The following is a 26,328-nucleotide window of genomic DNA, read 5'->3' on the forward strand; positions in this document are numbered from 1 at the left end:
AGACAATGGGGTTTCTGATACTTAAATTGTTCTGGTTCTGGCACATGAGAAGCTGATTTATTATTTTTCTACCATGTTATACAGTGAGGAAAGCAACAGTCTTGTATCAAGCTGGTTCTTTAAAATACCCTACTAGGTTTCCTGGGGTTTCATGCTTCTAGGCTCCTGATTACTTAACACATTCAAAACAGAAGAATCTTTTTATATGCACCAGGAGAAGAAACTGAAAAACACTAACATCCCTGAAAAGTGGGGAATCCAGATTTCACAATGTCTTCTCCACTGCCACATGCTTCCTGTTTGTTTGTTTTTCCGAAGCACCCATTGCACCCCAGCAGGATGCAGCTCAGGCTGGCCTCCAGGCAGGGCTCTTTTCCACAGCATCTGCCCCTCCCCAGCAGAGCAGAGGGCAGTGCTAACTGCACCTGGGACTGGCATCCAGAGGAGCATCTCTGAGAAGCAAAGTGAATTGTCTGGTCTGGGCAGTTCCTAAGTGGATGAATGACTAATAACCCTTGGTTCCTAATGACCTGGAAGAAATAATGCAATTTCCTGGGTTCTGTGGAATTCTGGAATCTCCAGCTATTAAAACCACTGCAAAGTACTCTTAGATACTAAATGCATGGTACATTTCATGATGTTGTTTTCTCGGGCCATCAGCTTGTGCGTATTTGATTGCTCATGCTTGCTTTAAGAAGCACTTGCGGCCTCTATCTTCAGCTCTGTTAAATGGAGAAAAGCCAGATAAAGTAAGGCAATAGTGGCACCAAATTAATGTGAGCATCATGTAAATACTCATCAATGCCAAGAGGAGCCCATAGTTTCTGCTAGTAATAGAAAGTCCCTAATATGAGGAAGATATATTTATCATGTCAAAGGGATCTACTGTTGGTATCCCTAGTATTGGCTAATGGTAAAAAGGGTGCATAGTTATTTAGCATCTTGGAAATGCAAGTTTCTCATCATTCAGGTATTTTCAAATAGGACAATAACAAATGCAAAGGGTCATTGCAATGGCTACATGAGATCTGTGTGAGGTTTCTAGCACAGGACTGGCACCTGGATTAAGCCCAGGACCTGGCTGTTGGAGTATCTGAACATAGTGAACATGTGCTCCTCATAGAGCTAGAAGCTCATTAGAGTAACCCACCCTTCAGATCACAGGGACCTGGGAATTTGTTCTGAATATTTAAAGCAGGGAAGGTTTACTTAGGTGATAGAAGGGCTGAGAGACAAGCAGGGGACTGAGATAACACAGAGTTTAACACAGCAAGAAGCTATCACCATGCCTGGGCTGCAGAGATACAGGGAGGAGACAGCTTTCCCCAAGCCTGGAAGTCACACAGCAGAAGCTGGGGCCACACAGAACACACGGTTGCCATCAGAAACGCCACCTGCAGAACAGATGGGGAGTGATATGGTTAGGCTTTGTGTCCCCACCCAAATCTCATCTTGAATTACAATCTCCATAATCCCCATGTGTCAAGGGAGAGACCAGGTGGAGGTAATTGAATCATAGGAATGGTTCCCCCATGCTGTTCTCATGATAGTGAGTGAGTTTTCATGAGATCTGATGGTTTTATAAGAGGCTCTTCCCTCTTTCTTATAAGGGGCTCTTTCCCTCACTTCTCTCTTCTGCCGCCTTGTGAAAAAGGTACCTGCTTACCCTTCGCCTTCCACCATGATTGTACGTTTCCTGAAACTTCCCCAACCATACAGAACTATAAGTTAGTTAAACCCCTTTCCATTGTAAATTACCCAGTCTCAGGAAGTTCTTTATAGCAGTGTGAGAATGGACTAATACAGGGAGAAATGCTCTGGCTTTTTTCTCCTTTTTTTTCCAGCTTCCTACCTCCCACCAGTGCCAAATCCAGCCAGAAGCTAGGCTGATATGGGAGTCTGAGCTTTAAGGGTGAGCCCTCACCGAACCCTAGAGACAGTAGAGCAGGGGAGAGGTGAGGGAGGGAACTGGGCCCACCCAGTGGGCCCGTGAGCCTAGGCAGTCAAGGTACCAGATGAAATTATCTGGCTTGGAGGTCTTCATCTGGGGTGACATTTTGTTTCCAACCTATCTCCTCTCCTCCCATCCTTGTCCCCAACCTTCCTCATGCCTATTTTCCAAATTCTCTTGAGTCTTCTGCTCCCGCTGGGTCATTTCCTGTCCACAGGTGGGAAAGAAGGAAAGACACCAGCCCCACTGCAGCCACTATCCACATTGCTAGATGGCAGAGCATGTGCCTGCACTGAGCCATGCCCAGAGGGCAGCCAGGTGATGATGTTGCTCCTGCCTAGCATGTGCTCTGCCCAGTGCTTGGCAGACCTCCCTGGCAGGCGCTGTAGCTGTGCCGCAGTGCTCCGGCCCTGAGCCTGGCCACCACATGTATTATCAGGGAAGACCCTCTCCTTGAATCACCTACATTAGTGCTTAAAGCTCTGGCTTCAAACTCAGTCTCAACCCAGGGTAGGTGGAGAATAGAACTTTCTTTAGGATTTTTTGATAGCTCACTTGCCATTTTTTTCGAGAAATCCTTCTTCCCTGACCTGCTGTGTGAAACTTACTGTTTGCAAACTCCTTCTCACATTCTATTAGTGAAACTAACCCAGAGCCTAGATTAGGGAAAAGCTGCATGCATAAGGGGAAAAAGTAACGACAAATGTAGTTTATTCTCCCCACTACGGCGCATCCTGTCAGTGGAATATAGGAATATAATTCAATCATTAAAACATTCATGCCTCTGTGGCAAAACGTTGTGTTACAGTGTAAATGGGAAAAATGCAGCACGCAAATTTATGTCAAATGAAGTAACAAATGAGCAAGCAATGGCTTAGAAAACTGTCTGGAAGAGAATGCACCAAAAACTTGTCTTTTTGAGAGATGGTACTACGATTGATTTTCATGCGAAGAGATTAAGTTTACTCCAGAGATCCCTTGAGTTCTAGAACTGGTCTTACTTATCTTTGTTTCTTCCTTCCTCATCCCCAGAGCCTTGTACACTCAATATGGAAGAAGCACTAGAAGTGCCCACGGTGTGTTTCCAAGACCCTACACCAGCCTGGCTGAAACAGGACCAGATCATCTCTCAAATCTCCATCTTAAGTTCTTGTTGTCCACCTGCTTCCTGGAGCTAGGGCTACAGAGGCAGGAGTGAAGAAGGACTCACCTGCCCAGACTGGAGAAACCACAGAATCCAGGGAGCCAGCCTCAAAGTCTAGTCAAGCAGTGCTCAGACTCACTGCCAGGAAATTTAGAAGAAAGCAGAAGGGGATGATGAGGAATTGCAGATTTGAAACTAAGCTGGAGAGTGTAGAGTCTCTTCTGTACCATGAGTTCTGCGGAGGCTCTAATTCTGTGGTGTTTTTCCAGAATGCTACGTTCTTTGTCACTAATTTGCCTTACGTGACTTGACCAATTAGCACCCTCAGGATGGGAAAGGCCTTACACGAGCAGGAGGAAATTTTAGGGGTCTGGAAAAAGGTGGGCTGAAACAAAGGGAAGGCTCTGATAGCGGAGTGAAGACTGTCAACGTAACTTTGGCTCCCTTCTCCATGTTTATGCTGTCAGCAGAAAAACCAAACTCTGCAAAACATTTCAAAGAGGTTTATTCTGAGTAGATGTTAATGCTCACTCCAGCTTCAGCACCTCTCCAGAGAGCTGATACTGCTGGGGAAGCTAAGTTGTTCTTTTTGAAGGGAGAATTACATATGACAGACTGAAAATCGAAACAAACTAAAAAGGATACAAGCTCACTATGAATTAGTTAAGCCTATTGCATGTTTTACATCAAGTTTATAACTTTCTCCCTGAATTTTGGGTTCCCTTGGTTGGGGAAGGTAGATATGGATGAGTTCCCTAGGGCTACCATAACAAAGTACTGCAAAGTTGATGGCTGAAATTAAAGCAACAGAAATTCATTCTCTCACAGTTCTGGAGGCAGAAGTCAGAAATCAGGATGCCAGCAGGGTCACGCTCCCTCTGAAGGCTCTAGGTGGAGTCTTTCATGGCTTTACTAGTTCTAATGGCTCCAGGTGTTCCTTGGCTTGTGGCTGCATCACTCTAATCATTACATCTAATACATGGCCTTCTCCCCTGTGTGAGCTTGTTGACACTCCTTTGTCGTCTCTCTTACAAGGATACACGTAACTGCGTTTTCGGCTCACCTGGGTAATGAAAAATAAACTCTTTGCCTCAAGATCCTTAATTAACCACCATTTGTGCCACATAAGATCACATTTACAGAATCCATGATTTGAATATGGGCATGTCTTTGGTGCCAATGTTTAGCCCACTGCATTAGGTAATTCTTTTCTCTGTTTGTCTTGTCACAGAACAGGCTCTCCTATACATAAAGTTGGTTGCTTTCTAAATCCCATGAGTTTTCAGGTTTGTTTCTATTCTTCCCCTTTCTTTCTTTCTTTTTTTTTTTTGAGATGGAGTTTCACTCTTGTTGCTCAGGCTGGAGTTTAATGGTGCAATCTCAGCTCGCCGCAACTTCCACCTCCCAGGTTCAAACGATTCTCCCACCTCAGCCTTCCAAGTAGCTGGGATGACAGGCACTCACCACCACGCCCAGCTAAGTTTTGTATTTTTAGTAGGGATAGGGTTTCACCATGTTGGCCAGGCTGGTCTTGAACTCCTGACCTCGTGATCAGTCCACTTTGGCCTCCCAAAGTGCTAGGATTAGAGGCATGAGCCTCTGTGCCCAGCCTGTTCTTCCACTTCCTTAATGACCTAAATAGAAACATGATTCACGTTGACTTCTTCCTTTGCATTTAATCTTGCGCTATGAAAACAAACTACTGTCTCTGATGCCTTAGCAACTTAATAGTGCTTCTGATCTTTTGAAAATCACAGGTTTGTGTTTATAAGAACATATCCTCTAGACTCAAGCTTATGTCTCTCAAAGTCTAACTAAAGGCCTTGTGGCTGGTACATTACTATAATCAGCAAGAAACTGGTCCTGATTCTCTTAAACTCACTTTGTTCAACTGAGAACAAACTTGGAAGTCTCCTACAAAACTGGAGTTGATTCTCATCTCTTGATTACTTCTGCAGGCCTTTGAAAGTTCCAGAGAAGTTCTCCGTGTGCTATATATGTTAAACATGCTTCCATGTTTTCCTTTAAATCATCAAGAGCAGCACATAGGATAATGTGTTTATTCCTTTCTCTGCTCCCTAGGATTATCTTCTTTTTAAAGTCATCGACCCTTTCCCTATCTACTCTAAATGAATGATTTCATGCTCCATCCTGAAAATCTGGTTAAAATGACATTGCATCTCTTTATATCATCTGTCCAAATTGTACAAAGAAAGAGTGTCTAATGGGCACTCTCTAACAAAGTTACTGCCTATGGAGTGCTTAGAGATCCCAGGCTGTCCTAAAAATCAAAGAAAGTATTGAATAAGTTTCTCCTTTCTCTGAGATTTACAGATTCAGAAGTAGGGGGGTAGGGAGAAAGCATTTCCCTCATTATCTTTCCAATACTCTTGAAACATATTCTGCTCCTTGAAAACCTGATATTCAAAAGTTAGCTCTGGGAGTGTAGGATCGGTTTGTTTTTTTTTTTTTTCACTGTTTATTTAATTTTAATTTTTTTTTTTTTTTTGAGACAGAGTCTCACTCTGTCGCCCAGGCTGGAGTGCAGTGGCATGATCTCAGTTCACTGCAACCTCTGCCTCCCGAGTTCAAGCAATTCCCTGCCTCAGCCTCCCAAATAGCTGGGATTACAGGCCCCTGCCACCACGCCCAGCTAATTTTTGTATTTTTAGTAGAGATGAGGTTTCACTGTCTTGGCCAGGCTGGTCTTGAACTCCTGACCTTGTGATCCGCCTGCCTCAGCCCACCAAAGTGCTGGGATTAGGTGTAAGCCACCACGCCCAGCCTTGTTTTTTTTCCTGAGGCAGTCTTGCTCTGTCACCCAGGCTGGAGTGCAGTGGTGTGATCCGAGCTCACTGCAGCCACAACATCCCCAGCTCAAGCAATTCTTCCACTTCAGCTTCCTGAGCAGCTGAGACTATAGGCACATGCCACCATGCCCAGCTAATTTTTGTATTTTTTTTTTAGAGATGGGGTCTCCCTGTGTCACTCAGACTGTTTTCAGTCTGTCCTGGACTCAAGAGATCTTCCTGCCTCAGCTTCCCAAAGTGCTAGGATTATAGGGGTGAGCCACTGCATCCAGCCCACTGTATTTATTTTATTGAGATGAACATCAGTCAATTAATTAGGCTTTTTTTTTCTTTCTTTCTTTTTTGTGAGACAGAGTCTCGCTCTGTCGCCCAGGTTGGAGTACAATGGCTTAATCTTGGCTCACTGCAACCTCCGCCTTCTGGGTTCAAGCTATTTTCCTGCCTCAGCCTCCCGAGTAGCTGGGACTACTGGTGTGTGCCACCATGCCTGGCTAATTTTTGTATTTTTAGTAGAGACAGGGTTTTACCATATTGGTTAGGCTGGTCTCGAACTCCTGACCTCATGATCTGCCCGCCTTGGCCTCCCAAAGTGCTGGGATTACAGGCATGAGCCACCACTGGGCTTTTATTGGAGGAGAATGAATATCTATAGTGATTGCTTGTAGAATTAAATGTTGTTTCAAGCTTTTTGCCCCCTAAAAATGAGAATGGTAATATAATATTTGTATTCTGTGAGTTTCGATTGGGATAAATAAAATATTAGAAATAGAATCCCAGACCCAGGAAGAACCTTGTCTTCAGAGGAGCAGCCTTGGTCCCAGCCCCTTCTCCACAGCTGCATGAAGAAGCTGCAGAAAACCACTCACCCTCACCCCCAGTTCTGGAATGTGAAGGTAAGATCTACAGTGTTTTGGTGATGGTCATTGCTGGAGAGCTCTGGGACATGCAGGAAATGGCTCCAGAGCCTCTTCCTCTTCATTGTCACGCAGCAGCAGTTCAGAGCTTTCCAGAAAGACCTACTTTTCATTTCCCCTAAGTTTCAAGAATTTGGGCACTTGTGGGAGCTATAGATAGGGTGAGGTTTGGCTCTTGGCACCAGGCTAGCATCGGGGCATGGAAGGGATGGGGACGGGTGCTAGAATCAGTGGTTTCCAGGGTTGAAGGAGGCCTTGGGTGAGGGGATAGCAAGAGCCAGGGCCTGTCGTTCCCATGGCCATGAGGCAGAAGAAGGCACAGGGTGAATAGGGTAGGTAGGGCAGAGTTGGAGATGGTTAGGGAACTCTCTCGGCCCTCCCTGCTCTGGGTTCCAGGCCTGGCATGACACTGACTAGTTGTGTGCCATGACCAAGCTGCTCAACAAGTCTGCGCCTCTGTTTCTTCATGGGTGTTATGAAGGGATTGGACTCCATGATTGTTAAGGTCTGTTCCAGTTCCAGCAAACAAACTGCAAACAAGCAAAACAAACAAAGCCTGCCTTGTTTATTTTCAAGAAAGCATTTGCTAATCTCTTTCCAATGCAGTCAGTCTCCTTGTTTACCATCCTGGGCTCCTCTCAGGCCCCAAAATAGTGCTTTTTATTTTTAGGGATAAGCAAATAGTTCAGTTTGACTGCAGCATGGGAAGAAAGCAGGAGGGCAACCAAGAGGAGTAGAACCTGAAAGGGATCTGGGATTGGAGCATAAAGGCCTAAGTACTCCTAGCCTTAGGCATAAGAACACACTGTCCTGGTGCCATTCTTTAGATCAGAGAGGACCAGAGGGGTCCCAACCCCTTGGGACAGGAAAGGGCTGAATGAGGACCAGAGACAGGTTAGAGTCCTCCCTGATCCTCATCCAAGCCCTTTCTTGTCCCAAGGGGGCTGAGAATCTCTGGGGCTAAGGGACACTTCCTTGTCTGTATTGTGCTCTAGATACTTGAGAATTCCCCAGCCAAGTGTCCTCAAAGGTTATGGCCTTTTCCCTAGTTGCATCAGAGCATACAGTTTGTGTAGCCCTACATCCTACAGGTGGCCAAGAGCAGCTGTTTTGAGGGGAGATGGGACATGGACGTGAGGGCTAGAATTCCCCATGCCTAAGTGTGGAGCTCTTCATATGTGGGAGGGAGCTGGGAGTGGGAAGAGGACAAGGGCAGCTGCAGGCTTTGCCAACTCTTCTGTATAATTAGGGTAATTAGCATATTCCCCACCTTAAACATTGGGCATTTATTTTTGAAAACATTCACAATTTGCTCTTCTAGCTATTTGAAAATATACAATAAATTGTTGTTTATTTCAGTCACTCTATAGTGCTGTAGAACACTAGAACACATTCCTCTTATCTAGATGTCCACTGATCAACTTTTGTGTCCATTAATCAACCTCTAGACAGAGATAGACATCTCTCCCTGCCTCCTCCGCTTCCCAGCCTCTAGTAACCACTATTCTACTCTCTACTTCTATCAGGTCAACTTTTTTAGCTTCCACATATGAGAACGTGCAGTATTTATCTTACTATGCCTGGCTTACTTCACTTAACATAATGTCTTCCAAGCTCATCCATGTTGCCACAAATGACAAAATTTTGTTCTTTTTAAATCAATAAATAGTATTCAATTGTGAATATATACATTTTTCATCCATCTTTCTGTTGATGAGCATTTAGGGTGATCCATATTTTGGCTATTGTGAATAGTGCTACAGTAAACATGAGAGTGCAGAGATCTCAACAAGATTCAGTAACCCTACTACTGAGTATATATCCAAAGTATTTTATTCGTTTTGATGCTATTCTAAATGGAATAGTTTCCTTAGTTTCCATTTTTGGTTGTTTATTGTTAGTATATATAAATGCAACTGATTTTTGTGTATTGATTTCCTATCCTGCAACTTTGCTGAATTTGCTTATTAGTTCTATTGGGGTTTTGTGTGTATGTGTGTGTATGGAATCTTCAGGTTTTCCTACGTATCAAATTTTATCATTTGCAGACAGATATAATTTTACTTATTTATTTCCAATTTGGATCCCTTTTATGTATTTTTCTTGCTTAATGTTACTGCAGCTTTCTATCCAGGAAATGAGGATTTGAACAGTGATGGGGAGGTGAGCAATGGTTGGATTTGGGACATATTTTATGGGCAGAACAAATGGAACTTGTTGGCTTAGAAGTGGGTGGTGGAAGAAAGAGAGAAGTTAAAAGTGACTTCTAGGTTTATGGATGGTCTAAATTATTGTGGTGCCACTGTTTAGACAGGGTAGATGGGGGGATGCAGGACTAAGAGGGGAAGAGAAAAGGTCCATCTGGGTCGCATTAAATTTGGCCATGATTGTGCATCAGATAGATAAAAGCCAAGAGAAGGAGGGAAGAAGTCAGAACACAGACCTCTGGGGAAAGCTCACATGTAGAAAAGGGATGGAAGAAGAGGCATCAGAAAGAGAGGCAAAGAAGAGCAATCTGAGGGGGAGAAAAAGAACCAGGAAAGTCAGAGAAACAAGGAAGAAGTTTCAGGAAAGTGGTAGTGGTCAACTATGCAAGCAAGACGGGAAGGAAGGTGAGGACTGAGAAAGGATTTTTTATGTGATCAACGAGGAGGTTATTGGTAACCTCTGACAGAACATTTTCAGCAGAGTGGATAAGGTCTCTGCCGGAGTGCGAGTGAGTTGAAAATATAAGTGAGTGAGGGAAGTGCTTTAAACAAGTCTAAAGTGCTGTGTGTGTAAGGCAGTGTTGCTATTTCTGTTGCCATGGAAACAGAAACCTTTCAGGAGAACTAAAAGCCACTTAAAATCCCTGACTCTAACCCATCCTATCCGCTGGATCTCTTGAGAGAGATAATGACAAAAACCAGTCATTAGAGGGGCAGGGCAATTTTAGGTTTCTTCTTTTTAGATGTAGCCGTTAACTGGAAATCTTCCCCCTTCTTGAGAAGAGATCTTGCACTGACATCTACACTGGCTTCTAAAAAGCACAGATGACCTGCTACACTTCCTGACTTTCTTGCTATTGGTTGGCACTGTTCATAAATATAATTTGCTGTTTCCCTTTTCTTTCAAATGAGCAATCTGAATTACTTGGAGGAGAAAGGCAGAAGAGATAGAGGCAGCAGAAGCCAGGGCAGCTGAAAGACAGAGACCTTCAGGTGGGCATTTTAATCTTTGTTTTGTTAATTCAGTGTTGAGAATCATGACTTGATGATCACGTAATAGAGGAGTAATTTTTGAAAAGTAAATTTGTTTTGTTCTACTATAAATATTATTTTCCTATCATGTACATGGTAGTTTAAAAAATACTGTGAAAGTACAAAAATGTTAAAGGAAGCCAAATTCTCCACCAAGATAGCTTCTATTGATATTTTGGGGGTTTTCTGTGTGTGTGTGTGTGTGTGCGCGCACGCGTGTGTGTTTGTGAATGTATATGCACATATAACTTTAGTTTTCATAGTTGCGTCCCTGCACTATGGACACGTTTATATTCATTTCCTGCATTTCAGTCTATGGTTTTTCCATGTTGCTGTGAATTCTTTGTAATCATAAATTAAAGCTGCTGCATAGTGTTGCATTGAGGAACTTTACTATACTTCCTCCATTTTTAGCTGTATAGCAGTTATCCTATTTTTCATAGTTTGGGTCCTTTTATTCTATAAGATGTATTTTTTTCATTCAGGGTCTTGTTTTAGGGGTAGAAGTTGAATCTGAGCACATATATTTCAATGGTTTTGCTCAGAGGCACAATGAGAGTGAAAGAGTATGTGAGATCATGAGCATATAATCTGTTCCTTACCCCCCTGGGACCCTAACAAGTGTTTCTCAACTCTGGCTGCACATCAAGCCAGAATCACCTGACTCTGAGGAGATTAGAAAATTACCCCTAGAATAATTGAAGCTTAACTTTTAGAGATCAGCAAGTCATCTGCAGTATTTTGTCTTGTTTTCCAGAAACTTCTCAGGTGATTCTAATAGGTGGTCGGCATAAAAACAGATGACCTACGTCATTCAAAATATTTTTCTGTCTCCGACATATACCTGAGAGTAATATGTATTAGGAGAAAGGGAGGTATAATTTCAGGCAAGCCAATCAAATCTCCCTTTCAACACTACATACATAATGCAAATTATAGAATAATTTGCGGGGAAACATAAGACTTCTAGAAATTTCTATCATCTACCTCAGCCACATAAACTCTTGAGATGAGAATCTACTTGTGTTTCGATTTATTAATGTTTTAAAGAGGTGGATTTGTTTCCAGTGCTTCGATGGTTAAAAGTTAGAGAAGTTGAGGCTGTAGTATGTTCTGAATGTACCTGAATCACGCCCATATCTGCTAGAATCTGCCAAGGCAGCCAGGCTTCCTTTCTTTTGCAATCTTCAAGATTAAACACAAGGTGGGCATTTAATAGCTGGCCAGTCACTAACACACTGTGGGCACAGTGAAGATCAATGGCATTGGATTTGGAGGCAGAAGGTGGCTCACTCTGGCTTTCAGGAGCCCCATAGACATGGCACTTATCTTCTCTGGACCTCATGTCCTCAGGAGGAAAGTGGACAGAGTTTATGCCAGGATGGTTTCTCCCATCGGGGACTGAAAACAGAGCCAGAGCCCCTAAACCACATTGAAGCATTTGCTGTTGCACTCCTAGCCTGCTGCAGGCCAGGAATCATCCCAACGAGACCAACAGCATGTTAATCAAATTTCTTCTTGTTTTGACTCAGTGGAGAACACCTGTTTAGTATCTTCATTAATGAATGTAAATATTCACATAGTACTTTACAAAACACGTTTACATGCATCAGTTCATTTGATCCACATACTGGCCTTAAGAACTGGAGTAATTCTTATTTTAAAGATAGTAAAGATGAGACTGAGAGAACATAGGATCTTTTCCAGGTGGAACCAGAACTGGTCCAATCTGGTTTAGCCCAGGGCACATGGTCCATTCTTACAACTTAAATAATAGCTATTGTGGGAAATTGGTTAAACATATTTCATAATGTTTATATAATTGGTTATTCTGTAGCCAGTTAGATGATGACATTGATGTTGTTATTTGGCAAAGAAAGGTGATCATGGCATGGAAATAAGAAAAAAGCAAGATATAAAACAGCATTATAACTGCGCTCATTTTTGTTTAAAAACATATATTTCAAGAAAGATGAAAAAAGCATATATGTGAAATTTTAGATATGTCTGGTTGGTGGTAAAGTTCATAATTTAAGTTTATTTCAGCTTGTATTACATTGTAATTTTTTTTTTTTTTTTACCACGAACATGTACTACTTGTGTAATAAAAATAAAGGAAAGTAAATAGAATTGTTCATGTCTTTCTGGTTGGCTCTTCTCCGGATGAAATGGCCCCATCTTCTTTCACTTGGCTGTAAAGAAGGCTGCTATTTAATTCTCTGAGTTTTGTACATTATTGTCACAAATTTTATTGTGATTGTCAGCTAGTACTGACTGAATTCTTCGCGTGTGTTGGGCACCAAGTTAATCACTTCACATCCATTTTTTTTTCATCAGTACTCACTCCAGTGCTCCTTTGGCAGAGGAGAGTTTGAAGCTCAGAGGGCTGCAGTAATAAAAGAGACTAAAAGGCAGAGTTGAAACTTAAACCCAGGACCCGTTTAACTCAAAAGCACATGGTTTCATTCATTATATCACTCTGCCTCCCATCTACCTGGGATCACATGAGCAGCCTCCGTTTTGGAGGAAAGATGATATATTTTTTTAGTGTACTCATTGCTGTGTACATGAATACATGATGGTTACTTTGGGCATCATTAGGATTTCCTGTGTACTCCAGAATCAAGGATCCTTTCTGCTTTTCTATAGTTTGCTCTATGCACCAGATATCTGAGGCACTCTAGTTTCCCAAGGGTAAGGCTTTAAGATAAAAGCCTCACAAGGGATTGTGCAATTACCCAATGAACTCTGGCTAATGCGGCAGCCAAACTGGATAATACAAAGGCAGGCAAGTATTTTGCTGTGGGTGCTTAGCTTTGCTAGAGAGCTTTTTGAAATCTGTGTCAGAAAGCCCTAGCACTGTATTTATTTATCAGGGTATTGGCCACTGCCTCCTTTGTACTGCAGTTACTTATGTACAGTATGTTCTATTGGACTAAGACTCGGACATTGGAGTCCTTGCATAGAACCTAGCACATAAACTCCATTGAGAATAAGGCATTGTGTAAATAAATCGATTCACCAGTGAATGCAGACTTTAGTTACAGCTAATGTTTATCTCTGTGGAACTTTATTAACCTCTTTATATTAATTGACCCATGAAGAAAATATAATCTTGACAGAATTTAAAGGAAAACCTCTTCCAATGGATTGATGACTTTGTGGCAGTATAGTCAGAGTCTTTTGACGAAGAAATCTAGTTATTATTTGAGAGGCCCAGGATAAGGGTCTAAGCAGTGAGTTGGAGTCAAGAAATTCCAAAGTTGGAAGGGTCCTTAGGAAGAGCTGGGACCAGAGGCAGACTTTATTTGCTTCTTTAGTGTGAAATCCTTAAGGGAGAGGTTACGAAAAAGTATAGGAAACTGACTATAGGAAGAACAAGAAGGAAGGAGAGAAAGGAAGGGAGTAGAGGAGAGAGGAGAGGAGGGAAAGAGGTGGAAAAGGAGAGAGGAACAGAGGGGAAGGGAGCCGGTTTACTCTGGAAGTTTAAATAGTAAGCTGGGATAATTTAAAATAATTTAGTCCACCATTATCACCTATATTGTACATTACATAAATAAGAATTTTTTTATTGTAAAAAAGATAATTTCCCATATAAGTCTCCTCCCATGAGGCTGTAGAAACAGCATCTTACCTTGTTTGTACCTCTAGTACAGAAAAACAATCATCTAAAGAGTATTTGAAGGCATCCTAGATTCTTTTTCCTCTTTTGTCAAATTATTATTTTTAAAGTATTTTAAATTTGTGTAAATTTATGGATTACACATGCAATTTTATTACGTGCATAGATTGTGTAGAGGTCAAGTCAAGGCTTTTAGGGTAACCATCACCTGAATAACATTGTATCCCAGATTCTTTTAGGTAAGTTGGTTTCTTTTTATTTTGAGTCTTACCTTAAAAATAATTCTGTTATCTTGTAAATTCACTGAGAGACATGAAGGTGACTCCCTTTGTTAGTTGTAAGAGGCACAAATCCCTATTGGGAACTTGTTGGCAGAGAGTCAGACAGACAGTTTGCTACCCTCCAAGATATAAAGGGTGCTGCTTCCTACAGTGTTTAGAACAGAGCACCTTTTGCGTACCCTTTGTGGCTGCCTTCTGCTCCCATGCCATGCCATTGACCATTGACCCTATATTCCTGTTCCCAGACTTTAGATTTGAATTTCAGGAAAAGGAAATTTTCAAGGAAAAACACATTAACATCATTTCATTGTAAAAGACCACGTGAGTTATTTCCTCCCTGCCCCCAGAAGATATTAATTGTAAGGCATAAAATGAGGGCGTTGGATAACAGCTTCATTAGCTCATTTATTGATCTGAGCATATTCATGTGCCTCATGCTGTGCTGGGGCCTGGGGTACAGCAGTAGACACGTTCTTGCCTTCCATGGGCAAACAGTCTGGTAGGTAGGGATAGACAGGAGACAACTGCTGCCCCTCAGGTAAATGCTGGATGGGAAGCCCAAGGGTCGGCGAACAGCCAAGACGTGGAGGGGTCAGAGAAGCCGTCTTCTGAAGGAAGCGATGTTTAGAAAGAAACCTGAGATTGGGTAAGCAATAGCCAGGACATGAGCTTGAGCTCAGAAGAAATGGGCAAGAGAGAGCTTGCTGTGTTCGGGGCCTTGAAATAAGTTTCATGAGACTGAGTATTCTTAACTGAGGGGATGGTGGGGAGAGAATATGCTGGACAACAAGATCGATACTGTGACAAGCCTGGAGATGAACTTGATTCTGAGATGCTAATGGGTTTTAAGTGGAAGAGTAATGTGGTCAGACATGCATTTTGGAAAGGTCACTCTGGCCACTGTGTGAAGAATGAATTGAGAACAGCCAGCGTGGAGATAGGGAGGCATTGAGGAGGCTGTGCCCACTGTCCAGGTGAAAGATGACAGCCTGCACTAGGCCGGTCTTGAGCTGACCCCTGAGATGAAAGGAAGGAGTTGGTGGAGCCTGCTGGGTAAACAGGCCAGGTCTGCCACAGAGGAGACACTGGGCAGCAGGACAAGCAGGGGAGGAGGAAAGCCCATGGTTTACTTTTGCTTCTGGCCCTCTCTTCTTTAGGTTCCAGATACCCACTGCCCTCGTGCCACTGGCAGCAGGTGGGGTGGCAACAGTAATGACAATGCATGGTGCCAGGCACAGCGCAGCTGCATCCCTGGCTGTCACCTGTGCTGCCTCCTGGGGTCCTCTCAATAACTCCGAGAGGTTGAGTACTTGCTGATGATCACACAGTTTGCACAAGGAAGAGCTAGGATTTGGGTTCAGTTGGGATTTATTCCAGTTGTTTTCCATGATATCCCAATATCTCTTTATCATTTTAGGAAATACACATGATGTTTAACAAACTACCTTTGTAAATAATTTCTTTTCTCTAAGAAGTGAATTTAATAGTGGAATATGAAATGCTGTCTAGGAGAAATGAGAACAAGTGGGAGTTTGAATTTGAATAAATGGGCTTGTGTGGAGCCCCTGAGTTATGTCATTTAGTCACCTTGATTATGGACAGGGAGGACCCTAACGTTGACCAATTCGTAGGGATTTATTGGAATAAGCAGGACAATGTCTCTATGATAACACTTGCTGTTCTTCTGTCTTGGAAATCAGAAGATTTGGAAATCAGAGACTCAGATAGAAAACAATTCTGTGATTCTGTGGTTTCCTTAGATCAGACATTTGGTTAATAACAGATAACTCCAACCTTTCTAAATACAAGGATGAAGTGCATTAGAAAATGAAAAACATATGTTGAGATTTTTACGCAAAATTAAATTCATAATAGGCATCAGACTCATGTGTTATATTAACCAAGGAGAGCTGAGGAAAGTTTTGACAGCCAGAGAGAGGGCAACATTTAGTCAAAATAGTGTTTTTAAACAAAATGAAGCCGTGTCTCTAAGGAACTCAGAGCTCTTCATATATGTTGTTTTGTTGAGTTGAATTTTTATTTGTTTGTTTATTTGGTGGCTGAATGTTAGTGGTAGGATGGATGTGCAAGAGAAGCTAGTTTTTGGAGTCTATTAAAGAAGGAAACAAGGAGAGTTAGTAAAGACAGAGATGGGAAGAAGGCGGTCTGAGGTAATTCCATGCATCTTGTTCTTGAGGGCGGAGGTGTCCCCTGGCATGCTTGGATGCCAAACTTCTGCTAGGTTTCAATCCCTGCTACATCCCCGGGGATAAGTTGTTCTCTGGGAGCATTATCTCTTCAAAATAAAACAAGAAAGAATGAAATTGTACAAGAACTCCCATTTTAAGGGAATGTGTTCATAATCAATAGGCACCTTTTCTGCACAAGGAAATTCTCAAGAAAGAAACTTCAGTGAGGCTGGTTACGGTGGTTCATACCTGTAATCTCAGCACTTTGGGAGACCCAGGCAGCCAGGTGGGTGGTGCCCAGGAGTTTGAGACCAGCCTGGGCGACATAGCAAAGCCCTGTCTCAAGTACAAAAAGTTAGCTAGGCATGGTGGCATGTACGTGTAGTCCCAGTTACTTGGGAGGCTGAGATGGGAGGATCGTTGAGCCTGGGAGGTCGAGGCTGCAGTGAGCCATGATCGCACCACTGCACTCTAGCCTGGGTAATAGAGTGAGATCTTGTCAAAAAATAAATAAAAAGAAAGAAAGAGAGAGAGAGAGAAGGAAGGAAGGAAGGAAGGAAGGAAGAAAGGAAGAAAGGAAGGAAGGCAGGAAGGAAGGCAGGAAGGCAGGAGGCAGGCAGGCAGGCAGGCGGGGGGGAGAGAGAGAGAGAGAGAGAGAGAGAAAGAAAGAAACTTCATTGGATAATGTACAAATTGACCAATCAAAATGACAGCGGGAAAAAAACTTATCAGCAAGATAGAGAAAAAAGCATCTATTGCTATACTGTCAAGACAATGCTGAAACTTATAGGATCTGACATTTTGGCCATGCAGACACTTTCCAAGCTGTCATTTTTCAGCCATGCAAATCTTTGTCCTAATGGCGCTCTGACAGTACACAGCTTTTTGAGGTGTCTCTTCCTCCATCTGTCTGTGTGCATTTGTGGCAGAGGATATTATTACCACACATTTGGTGGTCTGGGCAAAGTTCTCCTTTCAGTGGAAGAAGGCCACAGCCAGTTCACACTGCACGTCCACCCACTCCAAACTAGGCCCAAGAGTCAGTGCTTCAACAAGACCAGCAGCCCCAGGGAGCATTCAGGCAAGGAAGGTGGTTCCTATAAGATCTCAACAGCCAAAGAACATTCTAGAAAGAGTAAGAGGCAGACACAAGCTGAAGGGTGGATCAGGAGCTGGGGAGAAGTACTGAAAAGTTGGCACCCAACTAATATGATTTCAAAAAAAAACGTTCTAAGTAGAAAACTAAATATCATACAACACAGCGTATCTGGACTTTAGAATTAAAATAAGAAACCAATATTTTAAAATTCAGAAGTTATTTGGGGGGTTTCTCAACTTTCTCTGTGCATTCTGGGATTTAGTCAGGAGGCAGGTTAGAGAGATGAACTGATAGCCAACATTTCCCAACATCCCTGATATCCTCTTCACCCACACACAAATCCTGGTGGATTCCTGAGAATCTGAGGAGAGATGGAGAAGGGAGGCTGGAACATTTGCTTATATAAGAAGCCAATTTGACAAGGCGACTACAAGGGAGTAACTGCTCAATGCATTAACTTCCCCATGGGGACCCTTCCCTGTTGTGGCAATTGCATATTAAAGCCAACACTCTTGCCACAAGGGTTGACCCAGATCTTCCCCCAGTGGAGAGCGGAACAGTTTCAGAGACTGCTCCTCAGGGACTTCAAGCTGTTCTTAGGAATCTGCAGAATCCTATGAGCAACTCACCAAATTTTCTGTCTGCTGAGCTTCAGGGCAAGTCAGGCTCTGTTTAGCTGGGATTCAAGGGGAGAAGACCCTGTGAGCTTTGAGACTTCCAAATGTGGCATCTTAACTAAAGGAACTGCTAAGAGGAGGGTAAAAATTAGGCAATTAAAGCTGCACAGGCCCCAGAGGGGAAACTTTCGTCTCCCTGCAGGGTGAATTATCAGGCCGCTGGACTCTGGCTGAAAAGTCCTTCCCTGTCCCAGAGTTGTTGAAGAGAACCTCTGCAATAGAGAGAAAGTGAATTGGAGAATTTCCTCCCCAGGGAACTTCCAGAGCCATAAATCCTTATTAACTGTACCAGTTTGCAGCAGATCTGCCAGCAAACTCTTCACCAATGGCCCAAGGTGCTGACTTCACAGTTAAGTGGCCTATGGAAATAATGGCATTCAGAAAGCAAAGTGTCACTAGTCTGGTGGCCAATGAAGTGGCTCATACTTTGGGGGCTCCTTGAGGCACTTCGTGGATGACAGGGTGGAGGAAAAAATCAGTGCAGCAAAATTTTCCAAGACACTGAGTCCATGAAAACAGGGCCCTGTGAGATTGATTCCCCTCCACCCCACTTCCTCTGGAAGCTCAGAGACCAGCTCCGTTTCACATTCAAAATACATCACAATTTCAGTTCCTTTTATCTGTGTTTTTGTTTTGATCTCCAAGAACTTAATTCACCTTATCGTTTTGAAAAAAAAAAAAAATTCTGAAAGCACAAGACCATTCCTGGAAGGCCAGAAAGGTCTAGAAAGCTTGGCATTTCTGACATGACATTTGGAGCCTGTTACAAATAAACTCTGAGTTGTCAGCTTGGATCTCAAGAATAGACTCTCAATGATTCTTCCCTGTTCTGGAGGGCCATGTTAATTCAGCACTCTGGGGCCTCTGGGATTTTGAGGAACAAATGTGTTGCAGAATCTTCTCTGCACAACTTCAGAGAGCTTATTCTGTCAGCCTTTGCAATAACAACAGCTAACACTTTATATGGCACTTTCTCTGGTCCAGGCCCTGACCTAAGTGCCATTCATGTATTATCTCACTTCACCCTTACAACCCTATGAAGTAAGAGCTATTATTAGCATTATCCCCTTTCTTTTATTTATTGATTTAAATTAATCTTTTTTTTCTTTTTCTTTTTTATTGAGACAGTGTCTTGCTCTATTGCCCAGGCTGGTCTTGAACTCCTGGGCTCAAGTGATCTGCCAGCTTCAGCCTCCCAAAGTGCTAGGATTACAGGCGTGAGCCACTTTGCCAGGCTGCATTATCCCGTTTTACTGATAAGGAGCTGATGCCCAGGGAGATAAAGTCATTTTTCCATGGTCATAGAGGTAGTCCGTGAACGAATCAGGATTTAAATCCTGAGGTTGCTGCTCTACTACTGCTTCCCTGCAGCTGAGAGCAACACCTGTCGTGCTTCTCACCATTTTTTATCACTAAATCATTTCTCAGCCTTGCTTTTACATGTTTACTAGTCCCCTGGGAAAATTTTGCCTCCTTAATACTTGTTCTAAGTCCCAGTTCTGAGGTTTAATAATAGTAGTTAACATCACTGAGCACTCGCCCTGTATGAGACAACTCACATTCATTATGCCATTTATAGATGGCATAACTGAGGCTCAGAGAAGATAGGTCACTTCTGCACGACTTCAGAGAGCTTATTCTGTCAGCCTTTGCAATAACAGATCTCAGAGAAGATCTCACAGCCAGTTAGTGGCAGATGTGGCCTGCTACCTTACACCAACTGTCTCCTGTGAACATTTCTATTTATTTTAACTTATTTGTTAAATTGACAAATAATAACTGCATATTCATGGAGTATATATTGATGTTTCTATACATATAATGTATACTGATCATAGGGTAATTAGCATATCCATCATCTCAAATATTTATCATTTCCTTTTGTTGGGATTGTTCAATATCCTCCTTCAAACTAGTTGAAACTATTTAATACATTATTTTTAATTAGAGCCATCTTACAGTGGTATGGAACACTAGAACTTATTCCTCCCATCTAATGGTAATTTTGTACCCTTTACTACATGTGAACTGCATTCATATACTCCCAGCCAGGGTAACAGTCCCATGGCCTTAACCCCATACTTAACCCCATAGTTAAGCAAACTTAACCCATAGTTCATTGGCCCGTCATGTGTACACACATGCCCTTTACCTGAGAAGCAGCCCAGGAAGCCCATATCTGGCTATCACTACAAGTTCTTACAGCCTAGGCCACTGAGAGACTTGCAAATGCTGCTACTGTGGATTACAGCCAAAGAAACCACATGAAGACTACACTAAAATGTCTACCTAGAACCAAGGTCTACTTACGTCACTGAGCTGATACTCCAGGACACGTTTATATGAATAAGCTTTGTCCTGTGAAACCTACTCCATAAAATTGAAAGAGACAACTTTTCCACCAGATGTGTAGAAATCAACATAGGAACACATCAAATATTTAAAAGCATGGCAACATGACACCTCATAAGGAAAATAATAATTCTAGTAACAGACCCAGATCATAAGAAAATATATGAAATGTAAATAAAGGAATTCAAAATAATAATCTGAAGGTGACTCAGTGAGATACAAGATAATACAGATAGACAATTCAATGAAATCAGGAAAATGATTCATAATTGAATGAGAAGTTCAACAAAAAAGATAGTTATCATAAAAAAGAACCAAAAGGAAATCCTAGCCGTGAAGAATTCAATGAATGAAATAAAAATACAATAGTCTGTTTCAACAACAGACTGGCCAAGAAGAAAAAATTTCTAAACACGAAGACAGGTCTTTTGAAATAACACAGGCAGACAAAGAAGAAAAAAAAGACATAAAAGAGAATGAAAAAAGCTTACAGGATTTATGGGACACCATTCAGGAAAGAAAGGCTCATATTATGGGTGTTTTAGAAGGCAAGGAGAAGAGAAAAGGGTGGGAAAACATGTTTAATAAAATAATAGCAGAGAACTTCTCAAGTCTTGAGAGAGAGATGGGCATTCAGGTCCAGGAAGCTAAAAGAATTCCAAATAGATTCAACCCAAAAAGATTCTCCCCAAGTCACATTATACTTAAACTGTAAAAAGTCAAAGAAAAAATTTTAAAAGCAGCAGGAGAAAAGCATCAAGTCACATATAAGGGAATCTTCATTGGTCTAAGGGTGGATTTCTCAGCAGAAACCTTAGAGGCCAAGAGAGAGTTGGGATGATAAATTCAACATACAAAAAGACAACCTGTCCATGAAGAATATTATACCAAGCAAAGCTATCCTTCAGAAATGAAGAAGTAATAAAATCTCTCCCAGACAAGCAAAAATTAAGACAATGTATCACCACTAGACCAGCCTTAAAAGAAATGCTCAAGGGAGTCATATCTGGAAGTGAAAAGATGATAAACATTTTCATGAAAACATGCGAAACTATAAAACTTACTAGTAGAGCTGATACACAAAGGAGAATCAGAAAGGAATCAAGACTTATCACCACAGAAAACCATTCAATTGCAAGGATAAACAATAAGAGAAGAAGTAACGAACAAAAGATACACAAAACAACCAGAAAAGAATCAATAAAATGATAGAAGTCCTCACCTCCCAAGAAATAATAACTTTGAATATAAGTAGATTAAATTCCCCATGTAAAAGATAGAGACTAGCCTAACAGATTTTAAAAACACAAGACCCAACTGTATGCTGCCTGTAAGAAAATCACCTAAACTGTAAAGGCATACATAGACTGAAAGTGAAGAGATGAAAAAAGATATTCCATGCAAATGGAAATCAAAAGTGAGGAGCTATGCTTGTATCAGACAAAACAGACTTCAGGTTAAGCTGTGAAAAGAGACACAGAAGGACATTATATAATAATAAACCATTGTCTTCCACAATGGTTGAACTAATATACACTCCCACCAATAGTGTAAAAGCATTCCTATTTCTCCACATCCTCTCCAGCATCTGTTGTTTCCTGACTATTTAACGATTGGCATTCTAACTGGCATGAGATGGTATCTCATTGTGGTTTTGATTTACGTTTCTCTGATGACTGGTGATGATGAGCTTTTCTTCATGTTTGTTGGCCGCATAAATGTCTTCTTTTGAGAAGTGTCTGTTCATATCCTTTGCCCACTTTTTGATGGGGTTGTTTGGTTTTTTTTCTTGTAAATTTGTTTAAGTTCCTTGTAGATTCTGGATATTAGCCCTTTGTCAGATGAATAAATTGCAAAAATTTTCTCCCATTCTGTAGGTTGCCTGCTCACTCTGATGATAGTTTCTTTCTCTGTGCAGAAGTTCTTTAGTTTAATTAGATCCCATTTGTCAATTTTGGCTTTTGTTGCCATTGCTTTTGGTGTTTTAGTCATGAAGTCTCTGCCCATGCCTATGTCCTGAATGATATTGCCTAGGTTTTCTTTTAGGGTTTTTATGGTTTTAGGTCTTATGTTTAAGTTTTAAATCTATCTTGAGTTAATTTTTGTGTAAGGTGTAAGGAAGGGGTTCAGTTTCAGTTTTCTGCATATGGCTAGCCACTTTTCCCAATACCATTTATTAAACAGGAAATCCTTTCCCCATTGATTGTTTATGTCAGGCTTGTCAAAGATCAGATGGTTTTAAATGTGTGGTGTTATTTCTGAGGCCTATGTTCTGTTCCATTGGTCTATACATCTGTCTTGGTACCAGTACTGTGCTCTTTTGCTTACTGTAGCCTTGTAGTATAGTTTGAAGTCAGGTAGTGTGATGCCTCCAGCTTCGTTCTTTTTGTTTAGGATTCTCTTGGCTACATGGGCTCCTTTATGGCTCCATCTGAAATTTAAAGTAGTTTTTTCTAACTATTTGAAGAAAGTCAATGGGACTTGATGGAAATAGCATTGAATGTATAAATTACTTTAGGCAGAATGGCCATTTTCATGATATTAATTCTTCCTATCCATGAGCATGAAATGTTCTTCCATTTGGTTGTATCCTTTCTTATTTCCTTGAGCAGTGGTTTGTAGTTCTTCTTGAGAAGGTCCTTCACATCCCTTGTAAGTTGTATTCCTAGGTATCTTATTCTCTTTGTAGCAATTGTGAATGGGAATTCACTCATGATTTGGCTCTCTGTCTATTATTTGGGTATAGGAATGCTTGTGATTTTTGCACATTGATTTGTTTCCTAAGACTTTGCTCAAGTTGCTTATCAGCTTAAGGAGTTTTTGGCTGAGATTATGGGGTTTTGTAAATATACAATCATGTCATCTGCAAACAGAAACAATTTGATTTCCTCTCTTCCTATTTGAATACACTTTATTTCTTTCTCTTGCCTGATTGCCCTGGTCAGAACTTCCAATATTGTGTTGAATAGGAGTGGTGAGAGAGGGCATCCTTGTCTTGTGTGTATTTTCAAAGGGAATGCTTCCAGCTTTTGCCCATTCAGTATGGTATTGGCTGTGAGTTTGTCATAAATAACGCTTACTATTTTGAGATATGTTCCTTCAACATCTAGTTTATTGAGTGTTTTTAGCATGAAATGATGTTGAATTTTATCAAAGCACTTTTCCACATCTATTGAGATATTCATGTGGTTTTTGTCATTGGTTCTGTTTATATGATGAATTATGTTTATTGATTTGCATAAATTGAACCAGCCTTGTATTCCAGAGGTGAAGCCAACTTGATCGTGGTGGATAAGCTTTTTAATGTGCTGCTGAAGTTGGTTTGCCAGTGTTTTATTGAGGATTTTCACATCGATGTTCATCAGGAGTATCGGCCTGAAATTTTCTTATTTTGTTGTGTCTCTGCCAGGTTTTAGTATCAAGATGTTGCTGGACTCATAAAATGAGTTAGGGAGGAGTCCCTCTTTTTCTATCCTTTGAAATAGTTTCAGAAGGAATGGTACCAGCTCCTCTTTGTACCTCTGGTAGAATTCAGCTGTGAATCCATCTAGTCCTGGGCTTTTGTTTTTTATTGGTAAGCTATTAATTATACTGCCTCAGTTTCAGAACTTGTTATTCATCTATTCAGGGATTCCACTTCTTCCTGGTTTAGTCTTGGAAGGGTGTATGTGTCCAGAAATTTATCCATTTCTTCTAGATTTTCTAGTTTATTTGCATAGAGGTTTTTATAATATTCTCTGATTGTAGTTTGTATTTCTGTGGGATGAGTGGTGATATCCTCTTTATCATTTTTTATTGTGTCTATTTGATTCTTCTCTTTTTTCTTCTTTATTTGTTTGCCTAGCAATCAATCCATTTTGTTAATCTTTTCACAGAAAACAGTTTTTGAATTCATTGATTTTTTGAAGGGTTTTTCATGTCTCTATCTCTTTCAGTTCTGCTCTGATCTTATTTATTGTTTTCTGCTAGCTTTTGAATTTGTTTGCTCTTGCTTCTCTAGTTTTTATAAATGTGATGTTAGGATTTCAATTTTAGGTCTTTCCTGCTTTCTCCTGTGTGCATTTAGTGCTATAAATTTCCTTCTAAACACTGCTTTAGCTGTGTCCCAGAGGTTCTGGTACATTGCGTCTTTGTTCTCATTGGTTTCAAAGAATTTCTTTATTTCTGCCTTAATTTCATTATTTACCCAATAGTCATTTAGGAGCAGATTGTTCAGTTTCCATGTAGTGGTGTGGTTTTGAGTGAGTTTTTGTTTTTTGTTTTTTGTTTTTTTGACAGAGTCTTGCTCCGTCACTCAGGCTGGAGTGCAGTGGCACAATTGCGGCTCACTGCAAGCTCTGTCTCCTGGGTTCATGCCATTCTCCTGCCTCAGCCTCCCAAGTAGTTGGAACTACAGGCGCCTACCACCACACCTGGCTAATTTTTTGTATTTTTAGTACAGGCGGGATTTCACTGTGTTAGCCAGGATGGTCTCGATCTTCTGACCTCGTGATCTGCCCACCTTAGCCTCCCAAAGTGCTGGGATTACAGGCGTGAGCCACCGCACCCAGACTTGAGTGAGTTTCTTAATCCTGAGTTCTAGTTAGATTGCCCTGTGGTCTGAGAGACAGTTTGTTATGTTTTCTGTTCTTTTGCATTTGCTGAGGAGTGTTTTACTTCTAATTATGTGGTCAATTTTAGAATAAGTGCAATGTGGTGCTGAGAAGAATGTCTATTCTGTTGATTTGGGGTGGAGAGTTCTGTAGATGTCTATTAGGTCCACTTGGTCCATAGCTGAGTTCAAGTCCTGAATATCCTTGTTAATTTTCTGTCTCATTGATCTGTCAAATATTGACAGTGGGGTGTTAAAGTATCCCACTATTATTGTGTGGGAGTCTAAGTCTCTTTGTAGGCCTCTAAGAACTTGCTTTATGAATCCGGGTGCTCTTGTATTGGGTGCATGTATATTTAGGATAGTTAGCTATTCTTGTTGAATTGATCGCTTTATCATTATGTGATTCCCTTCTTTTCTTTTTTGATCTTTGTTGGTTTAAAGTCTGTTTTATCAGAGACTAGGATTGCAACCCCTGCTTTTTTTTTTTTTTTTTTTTTTTTTTTTTTTTTTTGCTTTCCATTTGCTTGGTAAATATTCCTTCATCCCTTTATTTTGAGCCTATGTGTGTCTTTGCATGTGGAATTGGTTACCTGAATACAGTACACCAATGGGTTTTGACTCTTTATCCAATTTGCTAGTCTTTGTCTTTTAATTGGGGCATTTAGCCCATTTACATGTAAGGTTAATATTGTTATGTGTGAATTTGATCCTGTTATTATGATGCCAGCTGGTTATTTTGCACATTAGTTGATGCAGTTTCTTTACATTGTCGATGGTTTTTACATTTTGGTATGTTTTTGCAGTGGCTGGTACTGGTTTTTCTTTTCTATATTTAGTGCTTCCTTTGGAGCTCTTGTAAGGCAGGCCTGGTGGTGACAAAATCTCTCACCATTTACTTGTCTGTAAAGGATTTCATTTCTCCTTCACTTATGAAGCTTAGTTTGGCTGGCTATGAAATTCTGGGTTGAAAATTCTTTTCTTTAAGAATGTTGAATATTGGCCCCCACTCTCTTCTGGCTAGTAGAGATTCTGCAGAGAGATCCGCTGTTAGTCTGATGGGTTTCCCTTTGTGGGTAACCCGACCCTTCTCTCTAACTGCCCTTAACATTTTTTCCTTCATTTCAACCTTGGTGAATCTGATGATTATGTGTCTTGGGGTTGCCCTTATTGAGGAGTATCTTAGTGGTGTTCTCTGTATTTCCTGAATTTGAATGTTGGCCTGTCTTGCTAGGTTAGGGAAGTTCTCTTGGATAATATCTGGAAGTGTGTTTTCCAACTTAGATCTATTCTCCCTGTCACTTTCAGGTACACCAATCAGACGTAGCTTTGGTCTTTTCATATAGTCCCATATTTGGAGGCTTTGTTTGTTCCTTTTCATTCTCTTTTTTTTAATCTTGTCTTCATGCTTTATTTCATTAAATTGATCTTCAATCTCTGATATTCTTTCTTCCATTTG

The 26,328-nt window shown here is 41.2% G+C and overlaps 1 protein-coding gene across 11 annotated transcripts in view; it reads left to right on the forward strand.

Annotated features, from left to right (window-relative positions):
* CYSLTR2 (cysteinyl leukotriene receptor 2) overlaps nucleotides 1-26,328 on the forward strand; it is a 179,017-nt gene that overhangs the window by 123,139 nt on the left and 29,550 nt on the right. For 9 of the 11 annotated variants that reach the window (XM_073014107.1, XM_073014124.1, XM_073014098.1 and 6 more), the window contains one exon: nucleotides 2,984-10,019. The gene's annotated coding sequence lies outside the window, so the exon portion shown is untranslated. Of the gene's footprint in view, nucleotides 1-2,983; nucleotides 10,020-10,815; nucleotides 25,222-26,328 lie in introns of those variants that run through there. The other 2 variants (XR_005236485.2, XM_073014105.1) reach the window with 2 other exon arrangements.

Source organism: Chlorocebus sabaeus, chromosome 3 (assembly GCF_047675955.1).
Source record: "Chlorocebus sabaeus isolate Y175 chromosome 3, mChlSab1.0.hap1, whole genome shotgun sequence".
Classification (NCBI taxonomy): Eukaryota; Metazoa; Chordata; class Mammalia; order Primates; family Cercopithecidae; genus Chlorocebus; species Chlorocebus sabaeus.